Source organism: Rhinoraja longicauda, chromosome 10 (assembly GCF_053455715.1).
Source record: "Rhinoraja longicauda isolate Sanriku21f chromosome 10, sRhiLon1.1, whole genome shotgun sequence".
Lineage (NCBI taxonomy): Eukaryota > Metazoa > Chordata > Chondrichthyes > Rajiformes > Arhynchobatidae > Rhinoraja > Rhinoraja longicauda.
This window is the reverse complement of record NC_135962.1, coordinates 15,181,135-15,187,134: the sequence shown is the minus strand read 5'-3', so window position 1 is coordinate 15,187,134 and position 6,000 is coordinate 15,181,135. Positions and strand designations below refer to the sequence as shown.

General features: G+C 42.3%; 1 protein-coding gene across 7 annotated transcripts in view; it reads left to right on the top strand.

Annotated features, from left to right (window-relative positions):
* Positions 1–2,082: 2,082 nt before the first annotated feature.
* The window catches only part of sipa1l1 (signal-induced proliferation-associated 1 like 1), a 296,284-nt gene continuing 292,366 nt past the window's right edge, over positions 2,083–6,000 (top strand). For 4 of the 7 annotated variants that reach the window (XM_078406241.1, XM_078406248.1, XM_078406247.1 and 1 more), the window contains exon 1: positions 2,083–2,287. The gene's annotated coding sequence lies outside the window, so the exon portion shown is untranslated. The other 3 variants (XM_078406242.1, XM_078406243.1, XM_078406244.1) reach the window with 3 other exon arrangements.

Genomic DNA, 6,000 nt, shown 5'->3' with positions numbered 1-6,000 from the left:
AAAGGGGTCTGCCCTGGGATGAGGGGATGGCCATTTTGGGAAGAAGTCAGAGAAGTTTTCTTTAAACAGAGTTTTATAACTGAGTGGCACAACCATAGAGTTATTGCCTCACAGCACCAATAGCCTGGGTTCGAACTTGACTATGAGAGTTGTCTGTATGGAGTTTATATGTTCTCCCTAAGATCGTGTGGGTTTTCTCCAAGCACTCCAGTTTCTTCACACATTCCAATGACGTGCAGATTTGTAGGTTAATTGGCTTCTGTAATGTCCCTGGTGTGTAGGATAAAACTAGTGTACAGGGTGATCGCTGGTCGGCGCGGACACAGTGGGCTTGTTTCCATGCTGTATCTCTAAATAAACCAAACTCTTTGGAATTCTGTATCTCGAGGCTGTGGTATTTTCAAAGCTGGCTGGTAGATTTTTGGTTGCCAATTCGATCAGACCAAATAGTAATGAGACAAGAAAGTGGGCATGAGGCATAGAATTTATAGCTTATGTGTTTCATGGTGGATCAGGATCAAGAGGCCATTTACATTACTCCTGCTTCTATTTCCAATAGTGAACATGAATCCTTGCAATAATGCAGAATGTTTTACTTATACAAGAAAAGAGCATAACATATGAGAATGTTTGTTAAAAGTGAATGTTTTCTGCATTTTACTTTATGGTACATGAATTTTACCTTCACCCAAATGCAGACGGTATGAAACATTGAAGCATAACGATGCAAGTATAAACAGGCATTTGTCATCTGTCTAATCACATCTAATTCTAAGCTGCTACTCCACATCCTGACAGAAGGGAGATGTTGTTGGTTGCTAGTTATTCCTGGGAATAGTGCATGTGCAATATGTTGAGTTTATAATTATAATCACATACCAACTGAAGAGATTCCTGACAATTTAGTGTAAATTATTTAATGAGCTATTTCATTACATTATATTTTCTAATCCATTTACGTGAGCATCATATATCAGTAACACTGCCTGCACAAGCAGATGGCAAACAGACCAAACATTGGACAAATGTAATTTACTCTTCTGCTTTGTGTGGAGGCCTACATACCTTGCCTGCTTGGACTCACCTGGAGCCCAACACTTTGTCCCACTATTCCTTGGACAGAGAGGATGTTCTTTTCCAGGAAGTGCATTTATTTGAACATCAGAGGAGGGAGAAACTAGGTTTGGTTGTAAAAACTTTTAAAATCCACCATTTTCTGTTTTTATTGCAGATATCCAGCATCTGTAACTTTTGTTTTTTTGATTTTCTTTTTTGTTTGATTGCAATGCCATGCAGTTAAGTTGTTCACCAGTATGAGAAGCGTAAAATAAACATTAAACAGGGTTGATAATTTATTAAAACAAAAGTTTGGTACACCACAGAATGGCAAACAAAATTGCAGGACTTTATTATATGATCTGCAAAAACTCAAGGCATGAATGCTGTATTGTTTGGGGGCAAAGAGTGGTTCTAGTGCCATTCTTTTGTTTAAAAAAATATATAAACACAGGGCTCTCTGAAGAAGGGTACTGAATTTAACTATTGTGTTGGACAATATTAAACCAGAAAAAATCTTAGTGCTTCTGCTTAAAATGGCCACTGGATTCGTTTGCACCTTAACAGCCGCTGTATTTCAAAGTAATCAATTAAGAGGAAGATGGCACATCTTTTTTAGTTTGACACTGGCCAACTTGTGTCGATGAAAAATAATCACTTGAACCACTTGCTTTCAGTGTTCTGTGAAAACACATCCCACAGTGGAAGCCACATTCTTCAGCAAGGATGGGTTGGAGAAGATCATCAAATGAAAATTCAACCCCTGACGATAACCATTACTCTCATTCCGTTTGAGTATTCAAATAATACGTTCGATTCCAATATCCCTGTTTGGAGAAAACTGAATTAGCCGCCTTCCCTTCCCCTCCCCTTCCCCTTCCTTGGACAATTGCTCAGAAAGTTGAAAGAGTTAAAAGTATTTCTCTGCCTCAGTGAGCTTGCTGTTCCCTGGTAACAGCACACAGCCAACCTCCCTCCCTCCCCTGCGCTTCAGTATCGCGACGTTTTGCCGCAGTGACCTCAGACGTTTGGGGGTGGATTGGCCTGAACTTTTTCAGCAACTTCCAGCAAGCGGTTGCACTCGGGGCAGGGGGCTGGTTTTGAAGCAGGCAGACACATCACACTGCAAGGCGAACCGCTGCATGGACAAGTTGGGTGCTTTGACTTGGATCTTAAACCTTACCTCGAGAGACTTCATTACCTTCTGTTCAGAAACGGGCTGTTCTCGCGGGTAAGAATTCCTATCTTATTTAAATGCACAAAAAAAGGAAAAAATAATACCAGAGAGCCTGACTTTGCATTGAAATGTAGGCGCCTGAAACCGCAGCTTTCGTTTCTCTTTTGTTGACTGTGCGCCACCCTCGGTGATTGCAGTGTCTCTCACATACACTTTGCTGAGTTGGATCCCAGGGTTTATATATATATATATATATAACCCTGGGATCCAACTCAGCAAAGTGTATGTGAGAGACATATATACATATATATATATATGCAAATATTCTGAACTAGTATATATATATATATATAGTTCAGAATATTTGCCAAAAAAATCCGAATGGATCAAAATCATCCGCTCAACTTAAAACTTTGTGTACGGCCATTGAAAAGACCCTTGCCGCTGGTTGTAGATTGTCAGAGATGAAACAGATGGTAGTTATCGTTGATTTTGCTCGGATCCCGGCTTTAAACAAAAAATGGTCTTCGTTTGTAGAGAGGCATTGAAAGGTCTGTGTTGGAACACTAAGTTACACACATCATATTTGTTCAAGAATTACACTAGTTACTAATATTGTGGAGGTGGATACGAGTATATTCAACACAGCAAACTTCAGAAGCAACAGTAGGTGGATTGAGAGCCAAAAGTAATTTGTGGCCGTTCTATCACACAGACATGGGACGATTGTTCGTAAAATATCACGGCTGGTTGAATTAGAGTAAATAAACGTGCCGCTGTGGTTTTTTCCCCCTCTGTATTGGTCATTCCTAATACGAAACAGTATTTTCCCACTAGTATCTCCCTTGTAAGTTCCGATAAAATGTTACTGAGAAAGGATTTGATTTTGGGGGAAAAAATGGTCAGTGTCTCCATGTGAACGCGAACGTCGTTTCGTTTATAAATCTCATTTTCTTCCAGTGAGATATGTGACGATTCTTTCAGATGGAAATCTCTTTTTGGGTCTCGACCCGAAATGTCACCCATTCCTTCTCTCCCGAGATGCTGCCTGACCTGCTGAGTTACTCCAGCATTATGTGAAATAAATACCTTCGATTTGTACCAGCATCTGCAGTTATTTTCTTATATTATATCTCTTTTTGGCAGCCGAACTGGCTGGAATAGGTAGATGGGTAGACACGAAATGCTGGAGTAACTCAGCATCTCAGGAGAGAAGGAATGGGTGACGTTTCGGGCCGAGACCCTTCTTCAGACTCGATCCGAAACGTCACCCATTCCTTCTCTCCAGAGATTCTGCCTGTCCCGCTGAGTTACTCCAGCATTTTGGGTCTATCTTCGGTTTAAACCAGCATCTACAGTCCCTTCCTACACAGAAGTAGTTAGGTGACGGCGAAACGTTAACCTGCTGGTGACCGGGTGTGTGGTGTGGCAATTTTACCATGTTTCCTCACTCACTGCAGACATTTAGAGTACAAGTGGAATAAGAAAATAACTGCAGATGCTGGTACAAATCGATTTATTCACAAAATGCTGGAGTAACTCAGCAGGTCAGGCAGCATCTCGGGAGAGAAGGAATGGGTGACGTTTCGGGTCGAGACCCTAAGAAGGGTCTCGACCCGAAACGTCACCCATTCCTTCTCTCCCGAGATGCTGCCTGATCTGCTGAGTTACTCCAGCATTTTGTGAATAAATAGAGTACAAGTGGACATGCTTTGAATCGTTGCCCCTCTTCAAGCCTTCGAATAAACCTCCAGTCGAAATGTGGATCTGTGTTAAGAAAGTGGGCAGAATCCATGCAAATTACAGGTTTTCTGGCTACCCAAACGTCAAGAGATCAAAAAAGAATCTCATTATGCTTTTTATTCCATGCATCTTTCTTGCTCCAGTATATTGTGTTTGCTACTTTCTCCCCTACTATACACATGGGCTGTTCAAAAGGCTGTTCAATAACGATTAACGTATTGATCGATGGTCGTTTCTATGTATCACGACATTCTTGTGGAATTTCCATTGGGAAATTTATTTGAGATCCTTTTATTCGTAAAGTTAAGGTATTTTGCAGCAATTTCATATTCGACGCGAGTGCGTTGCTTAACATTCCACCGTAACCCTTCAATGTCAATAAGTAACCGCCAGAACGCGATCTTTAGTGAATAGGGGGATTGCGGAGATTCGTGAGCGCATTCAATTGGTTTCGGCCTTGAATTGTTCCACTGTGATTTGCAAAGTTTATTCCTGTGCCACTAATGGCACAAAGTGTCCCTGACCCTGGCGAGGAGCTGTAGATAAATTTGCAATACTATTACTGCGGGCAATCGTTGGGAAGCAAACAAGAACTGCGACGAGCAGCTAATCGCTGGAGTTAGCAGCTCCTTTCCATGGTGTCAGCGTTGCACAGGCTGTTTGTTGCTTTTGCTGGTGGCAGCATCTGTGGCGCCAGCCCAGTCCGGCGCTTGAACACCTTAAAGTGCAACCTGGCGTCCCCCTCCCTCCCTCACTCCCAAAGGGAGCCTGCGGCCGCTGCTACCGAGTCCAATTGGACTATTCCGGGGCGTCTATCAAGCTGTTGCTAGGCTTTTTCTGTCGTCAAGGAAGAGCAGCGAGCCGGGCGCTGCACAGCACAGTACACCACACCAGCGCAGTAGGTTGAAAGGACGAGCTCTACCGTGCAGAGGTAAGGGGGCTCCCAGCACTGACAGGCATTTTCGAGCCTCTGAATGGCCTTGTGGAGAAAACACATGTATCTGGCTCCAAAACAGAGCAGCACTGTATTAACCTTGTCCACCTGCTCCAATCAACCGCCCACTCAGTGAAGAAACCTGCAGATTGGATACAAGTGGGTAAGGGGAGATAGCAGCATTTAACGGTTTGATGGCTGCTCACTTTGGGGAAAATAAGTTGTTGTGTTGTCTTTGCTATTGTCAGTAAACATGCAACCTAATGATCCATTCTGATGCTAATGACATCATTATTGTTTCAGTGAAGCAGCTTCGCCAGTGGTGCGATCAGATTTTGTTTCATTACCTGGTGAATGATTGCAGCCTTTTTTAATTTCTGCCATGAAACTTACATGTACTAGGTTTAAAATAATGCCGAGCTTCGGGGTATTGCAGTCAATAATATGTAATGTTTAGCTGATGAGTCAACTGTTTCATTCACAGACACCATCGCTGGAGAGGTACAATGGAATATTTTCCTCAGTATTTCAAAGATGTGCGTTCCAGGATTGCAACTTTACATTTAACTGCATTGTTTACGACTCCACCTTCTCCAGTGTCATCTGCAAACTTACTAATCATGCCTTGTTTATTGATATAGATGACAAACAGCAATGGTACCGACCTGAGGTACACCATGAGTCACAGCCCTGTAGTCCGATGGAATATGAAAATAACTGCAGAAACAGACCAGTGTTTATAGTCCATACAGGGTGAGATGAAGCATACTGCATTAAATGTTTAGCAACATGTCTTTTTTACCCTCTCTCTCCATCGAATCATATCCAGTTTTGGCAATTTTGTTTTGTAACGTTGCATGCAGTCACTGCACAGAATGTGAATGGGAGCATAACTGGTTGCTTTGGAGAATCTGTGACTTGTTCTCATTGTTCTCGACGCTATGGGTTAAGGCAATAGGCGACAATCATGCACTGTCTGTTCCACAGCTGAGGACCTTGGCCTCTGTGCAGTCTAATTATGCAAACATAAGTAGAAAGTATCGAACAATTGTGGTGCCTATTGTTTCTCCTAAAAGAACATAAGAGAAAA